Genomic DNA, 14,056 nt, shown 5'->3' on the forward strand with positions numbered 1-14,056 from the left:
GACTACAAATCCGGTTCCCATTCCCCTGCCAAATTAGTTTAAACCCTCCCGAAGAGTACTAGAAAACCTCCCTCCCAGGTTATGATCTTGCAAGTCCAGCAGCTGTGTTACCATACTGCTTTGTCCCACTGTGGACTCTCCTGACCCAGCTCGCACTAACACTGTTTTGACCTGCCATGGACTCTCCTGAGCAGCCCTCACCAGCTGATTCAGTTGTGAGATCCTGGCCTGTTTCTGTCTCTGGCCCTCTCTTCCTTATAACAAAACTGTCCATCTTCAGGTCTTCACAGTCCTGTTGCCTTGCTTGCTCACAGAAAATGGAACAATCTCTCCTCCGTGATTTAGTGCCAAAAGCATGGAATTACAGGGCAGGTGATGTCAATGTATGTGGCGGGCACATGACCCGCTCTCTGCCGCCGCTTCTAGTGGAAAGACTGCATCGTTCGCATTCAAAAACCAGTCGCGGCCGGCATTCTTAAAAGTCAGTTGCAATCAATAGGCACTTCTCCCGTGATCAGGAATGCCTTGACCAATTGCTCCTTGACCCACCTGCAGGTCATGATCCACAGTTTGAAAAACCCTGCTGTACGCAAAAAGCAGGACAGATCCAACCTGGCCAATTACTGCCCATCAGTCTACTCTCGATCATCAGTAAAATGAAGGAAAGGGGTCATCAATAATGCTATTCTGTGAAACTTGCTTAGTAATAACCCGTTCACTGATGCTCAGTTTGGGTTCTGCCGGGGTCATTCCACTCCTGACCTCATTACAGCCTTGGTTCAAACATGGACAAAAGAATTGAACTCCAGAGAGTGATTGCCCTTGATATCAAGGCAGCATTTAACTAATTTTGTGGCATCAAGGAACACTAGCAAAACTGGAGTTAATGGGAATCGGGGGGCGGGGGGGAGAAACTCTCTGATGGTTCGAGTCATTCGTGACGACTCAGATTCTGAAGCAGTCTATGTCCACGTCTTGCTGCATTTTGACTATCCAGGCTTGGGCTAACAAGTGGCAAGTAACATTGCAGCATATGAGTGCAAGGCAGTGATCACCTTCAACAAGAGAGAATCTAACCATCGCCCGATGACATACAATGGCATTACCATCACTGAATCCCCCACTATCAACATGCTGGGGGGGGGGGGGGGGGGGGGGGGTTTAACCATTGACCAGAAACTAGCCAAATAAATACAAGAGCAGGTCAGAGGCTAGGAGTCCTGCAGTGTTTAGCTCGCCTTCTGACTCCCCAAAACCTGTCCACCAACTACAAAGCACAATTGGATTTGGATTTTGTTTATTGTCATGTGTACCGAGGTACAGTGAAAAGTATTTTTCTGCGAGCAGCTCAACGGATCATTAAGTACATGAAAAGAAAAGGAAATAAAAGAAAATACATAATAGGGCAACACAAGATACACAATGTAACTACATAAACACTGGCATCGGTGAAGCATACAGGGGTGCAGTGTTAATGAGGTCAGTCCATAAGAGGGCCGTTTAGGAGTCTGGTAACAGCGGGGGAAGAAGCTGCTTTTGAGTCAGTTTGTGCGTGTTCTCAGACTTCTGTATCTCCTGTCCGATGAAGTTGGAAGAGTGAGTAAGCCATGTGGGAGGAGTCTTTTATTATGCTGCCCGCTTTCCCCAGGCAGCGGGAGGTGTAGATGGAGTCACTAGGCTGTGTTCAGGACTCTCTGAAGTTTCTTGCGGTCTTGGGCCGAGCAGTTGCCATACCAGGCTGTGATGCAGCCAGATAGGTTTCATTGTATGGCAAAAGTTGGAAAGAGTTAATGTGGACATGCTAAATTTCCTTAATTTCCTGAGGAAGTATAGGCGCTGTTGTGCTTTCTTGGTGGTAGCGTCGACGTGGGTGGACCAGGACAGATTTTTGGAGATGTGTACCCCTAGGAATTTGAAACTGCTTACCATCTCCACCTTGGCCCCGTTGATGCTGACAGGGGTGTGTACAATACTTTGCTTCCTGAAGTCAATGACCAGCTCTTTAGTTTTGCTGGCATTGAGGGATAGATTGTTGTCGCTGCATCACTCCACTAGGTTCTCTATCTCCCTCCTGTATTCTGACTCGTCGTTATTCGAGATCCGGCCCACTATGGTCATATCGTCAGCAAACCTGTAGATGGAGTTGGAACCATATTTTGCCACGCAGTTGTGTGTGTACAGGGAGTATAGTAGGGGGCTATGTACACAGCCTTGCGGGGCCCCGGTATTGACGACTATTGTGGAGGGGGTGTTGTTGTTTATTCTTACTGATTGTGATCTGTGGGTCAGAAAGTTGAGGATGTAGTTGCAGAGTGAGGAGCCAAGTCCTAGGTTTGGGAGCTTTGATTTGAGCTTGGCTGGGATTATGGTGTTCAAGGCGGAGCTGTAGTCAATAAATAGGAGTCTGATGTAGGAGTCCTTGTTGTCGAGATGCTCTCGGGATGAGTGTAGGGCCAGGGGTCTGCTGTGGACCGGTCGCGGCGGTATGCGAATTGCAGTGGATCAAGGCGTTCTTGGAGTATGGAGGTGATGCGCTTCATGACCAACCTCTCGAAGCACTTCATTACGACTGAAGTCAGGGCCACCGGACAGTAGTCATTGAGGCACGTTGCCTGGTTCTTCTTTGGCACCGATGATGGTGGTGGTCTTGAAGCAAGTGGGGACCTCGGAGCGGAGTAGGGACAGGTTAAAGATGTCCGTGAACACATCTGCCAGCTGGTCTGCGCAGGCTCTGAGCGCACGATCAGGGATCCTTTCCGGACCCGTCGCCTTCCTAGGGTTCACTTTCAGGAAGGCCGATCTGACTTCGGAAGCTGTGATGGTGGGTATGGGTGTGTTATGGGCTGCTGGGGCACACGACAGCGGATTGTTGGTTTCCTGCTCGAACTGAGCATAGGATGCATTGAGTTCATCGGGGAGGGGTGCGCTGCTGCTCGAGATACTGCTCGGCTTCGCTTTGTAGCCCTTATGTTGTTTAGGCCTTGCCACAACCACTGAGAGTCTGTAACGCTAGTGGGGACCTCGGAGGGGAGTAGGGACACGTTAAAGATGTCTGCGAACACATCTGTTAGCTGGTCTGCGCAGGCTCTGAGTGCACAACCAGGGATCCCGTCCGGACCGGTCACCTTCCTAGGGTTCACTTTCAGGAAGGTCGATGTGACTTCGGAAGTTGTGATGGTGGGTATGGGTGTGTTCTGGGCTGCTGGGGCACTCGACAGCGGATCGTTGGTTTCCTGCTCGAACCGAGCATAGAATGCATTGAGTTCATCGGGGAGGGGTGCGCTGCTGCTGGAGATACTGCTTGGCTTTGCTTTGTAACCGCCTTGCCACAACCGCCAAGAGTCTGTAATGCTTTCTAGCTTGGTCTGATATTGAGATCACTTGCCTAGATGAGTGCAGCTCCAACAACACTGAAAAAGCTCGACACCATCCAGAACGCATCAGCCCCTTGATTGGCACACCATCCACAAACATTCACTCCTTCCACCACCGACAAACAGTCGCAAAAGTGTGTGCCATCTACAAGATGCACTACAGGAACTCTCTGTGGCTCGGCTCCTTAGACAGCACCTTCCAAACCTACAAAGGATAAGGGCAGCGGCTGCATGGGAACACCACCACCTGGAGGTTCCCCTTCAAGGCGCTCCCCATCCTGACTTGGAAATATATCACCCTTCGCTGGATCCAAATCCTGGAACTTCCTCCCTAGCGGCACTGTGGGTGCACCTATACCTCCGGGACTGCAGCAGTTCATGAAGGCAGCTCACCGCCATCTACTTCGGACAATTAGGGATGGCAAAAAAGGGCCCAGAGAATTCTGCAGCAAATGTGACAGAGACTGGCATGGCAGAGTGGAGCTCCTGAGCCATATCAGGCGATGCTTTACACGCAGTTAATTATGGCACAATCCATTGTCTTATGAGATGGAAGATTGCTACTGTTCACCCAGAAACATGGTCTTGATGTTCAGAGAAGACCAGGAATTTGAAGTCCACTTTGAGAAGAAATCTCCACCCAAGTCTAACTTGACTGCATTCTCAGAATTGCCTTCAGTATTGGTCCTGTGATTGGGCTTTGGATTGTCTAAAACGCAGGCTCTTACAACAAGACCAAGTGGCTTCAGCACTGAAAATTACAGTCCGTATTCTTTTCTCCAACTTGAATGTAACTGAATTCATTGAAGGAATACCAGTTACCTAGATTTCATCCAGTTTCTTATCCATTCTCAAGGTTTGCCCTAAATAATACCACAAAAATAATTCCCTCAGAACCGTTTCATTGGAGAGCATTGTAAGGCAATTTCTGTTTGTAAATTTGTCATGCAAAAAGAAGTAAGAAAATCTTGAAGGACTGGATTGTTGCCTGCAAATTACTGATAGATTAAGCTAATTTGCTGGATAGAAATGATTTCATATTTATACCATGAAATGAAGGCCGTTGATTGAATGAAGTTGGTCAGTAATTCTGAAGATGGTGACAACGAGCGGGATTCTCTAAAAATGCGGCTAAATGTTGACGCCGGTGTAAACACCGGAGTGTTTCACACCATCGTCAACAGGCCGCTTGGCCCAGTGATTCTGTTGCCCACAGGGGGCCAGCACGGCGCCGGAGTGCTCCGCGCTGCTCCAGCTGCCGTACGCGGCCCTGCACTGCTTGCCGCGGGTCCACGCATGCGCACGGCAGCTGCTTGTGCGCCAGTGCCGCGCAACATGGCGGAGCCACATAGCGGGCAGGCGCAGAAGAAGGTAGACCCCCCCCCAGATCGCGAGCTCCTGCCGATTGGTAGCCCCCGATCGTGGGCCTGGCCATCGTGGAGGCGCCCCCCCGCCCCCAACAGGACAGCCACCGCATCTGCGACGCCGAGCTCCCACTGGGTGGAACCGTACGTGAACCATGCTGGCGGGAACTCAGCTGGTCGACCACAGAGAATCGCCGCATGGGGCCTCTTTCAACGGCTCCCGACCGGCGCAGCGTCGACTGCCGCCAATTCTCCGATCACCGGAGAATCGCATTCCGGGCCATCTCGGCGTCAACTCCGATTCTCCGAGCCACCACAGGTTCGGAGAATCCGGCCAACGTGTTTAATGAGTGTGTTGTTTGTGCTGAGTGCATTTTCAAGCAGATGGTATTAGGTCAGAGATGATTGTGATTTATTGGCCTATATGAGCTGCATCTCTTCAGCAATTTAGAATTGGAAAAAGGCTAATATCCATATTCATAAGTGGTGAAGCAGACATCTCAAACTGTAGACCCATCAAGTCAATTGTGACTTCATGGAATTGATTACTGGGGTAAATGTTGCTGACATCTACAATAAAACTCTCGTAAATAGCACGTAGGATGGGTTTAGAAGAGGAAGATATTGTGATCTAGTGAATTGCTTTGCAATTTTTTTTTCATGATTTCTTAAGTTCTACTTGGGATGTTAAACATGAGAAAAACTTTGGGGGTGGGGGATGCAATGGATCATTGGAGCAAAAAAACCCCAAAGATCGTTTCTTATTTTGAACTTTGCTAAAAATGGAAATGAGTCATGGACAGAAAAAGGCACAGTTAAATTACAACACAATTATTTATGCAGTTTCCTCCCTTTTTTGTAAAATACCTAAATTGTTATTTTTTTGATTTAGTAAATCTTGATTTCTGCAGAAATCTTGTAGAAAGTTATCCATCTATACTTAGAGTTTGATACAAAGTAATGATGAGAGTTCAGAAACCACAGCAAGTAAGTATATTATTCTATATTCACTGTTAATCCATGGCTGGTCAGCCTTGGTATTTTGAGGGCAGTAGCCCGAGCAGGTAAAACATGTTTGACCTGCAAAAGAGATGCTAATAACTGAACAAGTGGCTGCATGGGGATTATGATCTGATTTTCGTGCAGAATAGGAACATTCCATTTTTTTAACAATAGGGATAGTATTGTTACAAATTTGTAACTCTTTCATATTTGGTTCAGTGGAGTTAGTGATTCCTGTAAGCAGATCCCACCACACTTGCACATTAGAGATGATTCACATTGCTTATGTCTGGGATATAAACAGTTCATTCCCTTTAACATTCATACTGGATTTTTGCAACTTGTCTGTTGATGGATGGAACCGAGGAGTATTCTGATGAGATGAGGTTGCATTCTACATTGACTAACGATGACTGAATGAAACTTGCTCCAGGTTGAGTTCTGTACTTGTGAATTGAAGCAATAAGATGCAGACACTGGAAATTTGACAGACTAATAGAAAATGCTAGAAACCTTCAAAAATTCAGGATGCATCTGTAGAGGGAAAAATAAAGGTAGCGTTAATGTTTGCTGTTTGGGAATAGTTTTCCTTGCCCTTATTTCTGGCTTTGTTCCTTATAAACTATTCATCGGTAACATCTTTCAGCTGTGAATGTGGTCCATGAATTTTTTTAAAAATGTTGGCATATATAACAATGACATTGTATAGTACTGTACAAAAAAGAAAAGCAAATAACGCATAGTACAAACCACAACTCCATTCTCGCACGGACCTGCCTAAACCACCCCCTACTCTACACTACCCTAGCCCCCCTCTGCTGACGGTTAATTCTCCGCGAAGAAGTCAATGAATGGCTGCCACCTCCGGGTGAACCCCGATAGTGAACCTCTCAAGGCGAACTTAACTTTCTCTAGACCGAGAAAGCTCGCCAGGTCAGGTAGTCATACTTCAGTCTTCGGGGGCCTTGAGTCCCTCTGTGCCAACAGTATTCGTTGCCGGGCTACCAGGGAAGCACAGGCCAAGACGTCGGCCTCCTTCTCCTCCTGGACTCCGGGGTCCTTCCACACCCCAAAGATTGCCACCTCAGGACTCATTACCACCCCAGTTTTCAAAACCCGGGACATGATGTCCGCGAATCCCTGCCAGTACCCCTGAGGCTAGGGCACGACCAGAACATGTGCACGTGATTAGCCGGCCCACCGCGCATCTGGCACACTTGTCCTCCAGCCCGAAGAATTTACTCATCCGGGCCACCGTCATGTGGGCCCAGTGCACGACCTTAAACTGGATCAGACTGAGCCTGGCGCATGTTGCGGTCGTGTTTACTCTGCTCAGAGCTTCTGCCCAACTACCATCCTCCATTTCCCCCCCCGCTGCCCCGAGCTCCTCTTCCAACTTAAGTCCGTGTATCTTCTGCTCCCATTAGTTCTTTATAAATATCTGAGACTCTGCCCTCACCTACCTCTCCCCTCGATACTACCCTGTCCTGCCTCCACTTTGGCGGGAGGCGTGGGAAGGACGGCACTAGCCTGCGCATGAAATCCCGCACCTGCAAGTATCATTCCCTCCCGCCAGCCCAAACCTCTCCTCCAATGCCCTCATGCTCGGGAAGCTCCCTTCCAAGAACAGATCACCCACCCTCGCAATCCCCGCCCTCCACCACAGTCAATACCCACCGTCCATGTTCCCCGGGGAAATCGGTGATTGGGGTCCACACCAATGCTCTCACTTCCCCTATATGCCTCCTCCACTGGCCCCAGATCTGAAGACCCGCTACCACTATAGGGCTGGTGCCAGCGCGAGCGGCAGAGGCGCCGTAACCAGGTCTGCCAAACTGGTGCCCCTTATCATCGCTATGTTGGCCGCCCAGTAGTAGTTGCTGAAGTTCGGCAACGCCAGCCCCCCTTCCCTTCTGTTCCTTTCGAGCATCACCTTCCTCACCTTCCCCACCCAGACAAATCCCAGGATAATTTTATTCAGCCTCTTAAAGAAGGACCTCGGGATTAAGTAGGTTGGTGCAGACTCGATGGGCCGAATGGCCTCCTTCTGCACCGTATGTTCAATGTTCTCACTCGCTTTGCTAAAGAGATTCAGATTTATTCTCTGAATACTTATTAAAGTAATCCTGGTGTCTTGCGTGGCCATCTTGATGTGCATTCATTACATCAAGTTTATTCAGCCTCTTAAAGAAGGATCTCAGGGAGACACTGAAATATGAACAAGAATCTCAGGAGAATCGTCATCTTGACAGTCTGCCCTCTCCCCGCTAGTGACAACCAGAGCGCATCCCAACTCCGAACCTCCTCCCTCACTCGTTCTACCAGTCGGGACAGGTTGAGCTTATGCAAGTTGCCCCAGTCCCGTGCCACCTGTATCCCCAAGTACCTGAAGCTTTCTCGTACCAGCCTGAATGGCAACCTCTTCAGCCTACTCTCCTGCCCCCTCGTCTGAATTACGAACAACTCGCTCTTAGCCATGTTCAATTTATATCCTGAAAACCGGCCAAATTCCCTCAGGGTTTCCATGATACCGCTCATCCCCGCCATTGGGTCCGATACGTATAACAGCAGGTCTCTTCTCCCCCCGGACCAGCCCTTTCCAGTCCCTTGAAGCTCTCAGAGCAATTGCCGGGGGCTCTATGGCCAGCGCGAACAGCAGTGGGGAGAGAGGGCAACCCTTTCTTGTCCCACGGTGCAGTCTGAAATAATCTGATGTCATCCTGTTCATCCTTACACTAGCCACTGGGGCCTGATATAACAGCCTAACCCAGTCAATGAACCCCTCCCCTAACCCAAACCATCCCAGCACCTCCCACATATAGTCCCACTCGACCCAGTCAAAAGCCTTTTCCACATCCATAGCTACCACTATCTCTGCCTCCCTGCTCTCCGGGGGCATCATAATCACATTAAGCAGACTTCTTAGACTGGCCACCAGTTGCCTACCCTTTACGAACCTGGTTTGGTCCTCCGCAATTATGTCCGGTACACAGTCTTCCATTCTAGTCGCCAAAACCTTGGCCAGTAATTTAGTGTCTGCGTTGATCAATGAGATCGGCCAGTAAGACCCACAGACCTCCAGGTCTTTATCCCATTTCAGAATAAGCGAAATAGTGGCCTGTGACATCGTTGGGGGTAGAACCCCTCTGTCTCTTGCCTCGTTAAATACCCTGACCAGCACCGGCCCCACTATCTCGGCAAACTTTTTATAAAACTCCACCGGATACCCATCCGGCCCCGGGGCTTTACCCGACTGCATGACCTTCAGGCCCCCCAATACCTCTTCGATCCTGACCAGGGTCCCCAGTCCATCTACCATCCCCCTACCCACTCTTGGGAAGGTCAGTCTGTCCAGGAATCGCCTCACCCCTCCAGATCCCTGGGGGGGTTCCAAAGTGGTGGTCCATGAATTTTAAATGCTAACCCTACCTTGCTCCCACAGATGCTGTTTGTCCTGCTGCATGTTTGTTTCGAGGATTTCTTGTTTCTTTCTGCACTCTTGTTGTATTTAGCTAATTCATTGCAAGCTAGCCAGAAAGTATAATGCTACACTTGAGTACCACAAGTGAAGCATGTTTAAGATGGTATCTAACTTTCTATCATACCTGAAAAAAAAGGTTAGGAGGGGTTATTGGGTTATGGGGATAGGGTGGAAGTGAGGGATTAAGTAGGTTGGTGCAGACTCGATGGGCCGAATGGCCTCCTTCTGCACCGTATGTTCAATGTTCTCACTCGCTTTGCTAAAGAGATTCAGATTTATTCTCTGAATACTTATTAAAGTAATCCTGGTGTCTTGCGTGGCCATCTTGATGTGCATTCATTACATCAAGTTTCCTGCTGTCTGGCAATTTACATAAATCACTGTGTCTTTCTAGAATTTGAGAATTAAAGTACTACATTATTTTGCAATTAGTGATTCTGCAACCATGACGCACAACATTTGAAAAGTTTGAGTTTGGGAATGTAATTGTCAGCATTTTGGATACTGATGAGAGGACAGTAATAAATTGGGTACCTGAAGAGGGAGAAACAGAGTAGGAGCTAAAGAGCTTTGGATGTTTGGTACTGTCATCTCTGTCTGCTGTTACATTGTCGGCTGAGTGAAGACACAATCGCTCCAGTCTGCTGCAGTATGCATGTTCAATATTTAATGCATGTGGATGCTGATATTTGTGGCCCAGCTTGCTTACACACAGTGATGTCATGACTAAGATGATGGAAATATTTCTACACAGTGACACCATGAAACAATACCACAACGTAAATCTAAAAGGGTTATAATAACAGCTCACTTGATAGTTGCAGAAAAACTTGAAAGGTTCTATCCAAAACTTGGATGGCTTTTTAAAAATATATAAATAGTCCCTCTGCCTCATTCCAGGCCTCAGGAAATGCACTACAGGAGCCTGTCACCAAAGAGCAATACAAAAACAAGTTTATACGTGGGTTATTATATTCTTTGATTTCTTTTAGGACAATTACAAGATAAGTATTTTTATGTGACTATATATGATTGCTTTGAAGTGTGTTCTCAAAATAATGAAAGTTTAATTGTCTGCCTGGACTGTGAGCATAGAACCATAGAATTTACAGTGCAGAAGGAGGCCATTCGGTCCATTGAATCTGCACCGGCTCTTGGAAAGAGTACCCTACTTAAACCCACGTCTCCACCCTATACCTGTAACCCAACCTAATCTTTTGGACACTAGGGGCAATTTATCATGGCCAATCCCCCTACTCTGCACATCTTTGGACTGTGGGAGGAAACTGGAGCACCCGGAGGAAACCAACACAGACAGGGGAAGAAAGTGCAAACTCCACACAGTCAGCTGAAGCCGAAATTGAACCCGGGATCCTGGAGCTGTGAGGCAGCAGTGCTAGCTACCATGCCGCCCCCTATGCATCAAAAGAAAATTTAAATGTTGCATTGATCTCTTTCAGGGAAAGTTCTGATGTGGTTGAAAAACTAAATATTGCCTTGGGAGGAACCTATAAACCCATGTCCAAAATTGCAGTCATCTTCATAAAAGCATTCCAACTCTACAACAAAAAGTTTGTTCAGTGCACCGTATCATCATAAATCATCCCTAAATCCAGCAGCATCTGTGGAGAGAGAAGCACAGTTAATGTGCTTTTGTTTTGGTAGGAATAACAGCAAAATGGATAATTTTTTAAATAGTAAAAATTGCAGCATGCTCCTCTGCAGAATGACCTGGGTGTCCTTGTGCATGAATCACAAAAAGTTGGTTTGCAGGTGCACCAGTTAATTAAGAAGGCAAATGGAATTTTGTCCTTCATTGCTAGAGGGATGGAGTTTTAAAAACAGGGTGGTTATGTTGCAGCTGTATAGGGTGCTGGTAAGGCCACACTTGGAGTACTGTGTACAGTTTTGGTCTCCTTACTTGAGAAAGGATGTACTGTCACTGGAGGGGTTGCAGAGGAGATTCACTAGGTTGATTCCGGAGTTGAGAGGATTGGCTTATGAGGAGAGACTAAGTAGACTGGGATTATACTCATTGGAATTTAGAAGAATGGGGAGGGGATCTTAGAGAAACATATAAAATTATGAAGGGAATAGATAAGATAGAAGCAGGGAGGTGGTTTCCACTGCCGGCTGAAACTAGAACTAGGTGTACAGCCTCAAAATAAGGGGGAGCAAATTTAGGACTGAGTTGAGGAGGAACTTCTTCACCCAAAGGGTTGTGAATCTGTGGAATTCCCTGCCCAGTGAAACAGTTAAAGCTACCTCATTGAATATTTTTAAGGCAAAGATAGATTTTTGAACAGTAAAGGAATTAAGGGTTATGGTGAGAGGGCAGGTAAGTGGAGCTGAGTATACAAAAAGATCAGCCATGGCCTTATTGAATAGTGGAGCAGGCTCGAGGGTCCAGATGGCACTCCTGCTCCTAGTTCTTGTGTTTCTAGTCCGTTATGACTCTTCCTTGAAACATTGCATTTTTGTGCTTCACTTTACATGACTTCAACTTGTCTTTTTAAAATGTCCTTTTCTTTGAAAAGGCAATGTTAGTATGAAATATAGGATGTCAAGGTAGAGTTTCCACTATTCCAACCTGATAGTATATCTTTAATTTTGTGGCACCTCCTAGTTGGATAGTGTAAGTTTAAAAAAAACAAACCAGCCTTATGCCCACATAAAGGTTGCTCTTAATCTTGTATAAATTAGCAGTTTTGTGAAATGGATAGCTTCTAAGTTAATTTCATCCACTACCTTTTTTGACTAGCGCAGAAAGAATAAACTTCAATTTCATCAGTTTGGGCTGGATTTAAATTGTTCAGAAATAGAAGTGGTGTCCTATGTGTTGCCCAGACATGAAGTTACATTTTATCCCATCTCTAATCTTAATTCTTGTCTATGAAATATATTAATTCAGATTGTCCTTCAAATGCCAAATTGATTCTTAATGTTCTTATGTTTATGTGTATAAATTAGTTGAAAAAATAATTTTCTGATACTTGCAAACATGAACCACACTTTCTGAAGTACCAGTTAATGTACCTTAATGTAATAAATTAAGAAAGATTTCACACTGGAAATACTTAAAAATTAAGTTTCTAATGTATATATTTGTAGTTTAACTTGCTAAACCTCTTTTAACTTGATTTGTCTGGAAAAGGTTAATTCTCCTCCTCCCACCCTGCTGCACCACATACTGATCTTGCAGTGAAGTTGGGAACGGAGGCAGATAAGGCAGTGCAACACTGCCACCATCTGGATAAATAGAGAGACATTGCTGTTTTAAGTGCTAGATAGACGCTTATGTTACTATATTTTGATATTGCTGTGTCGTTGTAGTACACTGCACACTGAATCCGAAGTAATCAGAGACTTCACTTGCTCGACATTTGAGGGTAAAACAGAAGCTGAAGAGAAATAATTTCTTGACTCTGGCTGTAAAAGAAATGGAGTCTGTTTTTATATTCAGAAAATTGTGTTTCATTACGTAGTTTAAGGTTTACAAGGTTTCATAAGAAAATTAACACTTACAATCTACTATAAATTGCTTTCGGGAAGTAAAAAGATAAAAATGAGTGTTTTGCGGATTAGTGCACGATGCATTATTCTGCTGCTAACGTGGATCTGTATTTAAACTAATTTGGCAACTTACTCACAGCCACTCACAGCCATTTGAGATTATCACAATCATGAAAAGAATTATCGCTTCACATTTCGATTCTGCCCACCAGAAAGTCATTGATATGTGTATATCTAACTCATCCGTGATACTTGAATATGTTACTTATGTGAAGTGTCACACATGCAGTTGATTGCTTAGCAAGTTTTACTCTGGTCTCTGACCCAGACCCCCATTTGTGTAGTTTTGTCCTTGGTTCTTAAAAAAACAATCCCAAAAACCTGCTCTACTCACCACCACTCTCCCTCACCCCCTAAACCTGGAAATTGTTTCCCAGTGCATTTGAACATCGTATCTGCCCCCTGTTGTTTTATAACTTGCTTCTAAATTCTCTCAGACCTTTTACCTCTCAATCCATTACTTCTACATCTGCCGACACCAGCAGGAGCCCAGTACTATATTCCCCACACCAGTAATCCACATCACCCAATACTCCATTTGATAATTGAACTTTCATCCAACCAACTTCTGGGATTTAAACAAAACTTGAAGTAACTAAATACTTAAACTTTTAATAATCAAAGCTACTGACAATCAAAGCTACTGATTTGAAGTTTTTGCAGAAACATACTCATCTTCAAGTTCTATGATGTGCATAACTACCCTCGTACAATGATAAGCGGATAGTTGGACTGTTAAGTCGTTATGTCAGACTTGGGTATTACTGATAGGAGATCAACTAATAATGTAATCAGTCTCCCTCCTACTTACACATTCTGTAACTGTAATAGTTAATTTCTGTTTGCTATGTTGTCATGTTTGCCCCTTGTACTTAAATTTACTTGATTTATAATTTCTTGCTCTCTCATTCCGTTTCTAATTTCAGTATCCAAAGCATGTGGGCTCTTTTTATATTCATTCACAGGATGTAGCATCACAAGCAAAGGCGAACATTTTTTTCCCTCAAAGGTGGTGGTGATTTGCCTCCTTGAACTTTGCTGTTATCCATGCAATGAAGGTAGTCCCACAGTACTGTTGGAGAGGGGTGGGGGGCACATTTTGGCTTTGGTATGCTCGTGCGGATTGGCTGCCAATCAAATGGTTGCTTTGTCCTGGATGGTGCTGAGTTTCTTGAGTGTCGATGGAGATGGATTCAGCCAGGCAATTGGGGACTATTTCATCACATTCCAACTTGAACATTGCAGATGATACAATGGCTTAG

At 45.7% G+C, this 14,056-nt stretch overlaps 1 protein-coding gene across 2 annotated transcripts in view; it reads left to right on the forward strand.

The window, feature by feature from the left end:
• The window catches only part of agps (alkylglycerone phosphate synthase), a 218,479-nt gene that overhangs the window by 18,570 nt on the left and 185,853 nt on the right, over positions 1-14,056 (forward strand). The window lies entirely within an intron of this gene.

This window comes from Scyliorhinus torazame, chromosome 2 (genome assembly GCF_047496885.1).
Source record: "Scyliorhinus torazame isolate Kashiwa2021f chromosome 2, sScyTor2.1, whole genome shotgun sequence".
In the NCBI taxonomy this organism is placed as follows: domain Eukaryota; kingdom Metazoa; phylum Chordata; class Chondrichthyes; order Carcharhiniformes; family Scyliorhinidae; genus Scyliorhinus; species Scyliorhinus torazame.